Source organism: Penaeus monodon, chromosome 32 (assembly GCF_015228065.2).
Source record: "Penaeus monodon isolate SGIC_2016 chromosome 32, NSTDA_Pmon_1, whole genome shotgun sequence".
Classification (NCBI taxonomy): Eukaryota; Metazoa; Arthropoda; class Malacostraca; order Decapoda; family Penaeidae; genus Penaeus; species Penaeus monodon.
This window is the reverse complement of record NC_051417.1, coordinates 33,436,111-33,436,444: the sequence shown is the minus strand read 5'-3', so window position 1 is coordinate 33,436,444 and position 334 is coordinate 33,436,111.

Here is a 334-nt window from a genome sequence, read left to right as displayed (position 1 = left end):
CACTTAACGAAAAGCGAGCAAATGGTTCGTATCTATATTTACGTCATAAGCAAAACGAATAAGGTACGACGTCAAAACGCTTTTTTTTAGGCAAGGGAAAGCGAGCAAACGGTTCTTATCGCATTTACTGTGACGTCATAATCTAAGCAAGCGAAGTATGACGTCATAACGCATTTTTCCTTACTCAAGGGAAAGCGGGCAGAAGGAAAGCGGGAGAGAATCTCGTTTTCTATTCGGATTTCTATTCCGTCGCATCTTTAGAAAATGGGATATTTCGGTGTTATTTTCGGAAATTTACTTTCCTTATGAAGTCAAAGAAAGGGGTGATGCTTAT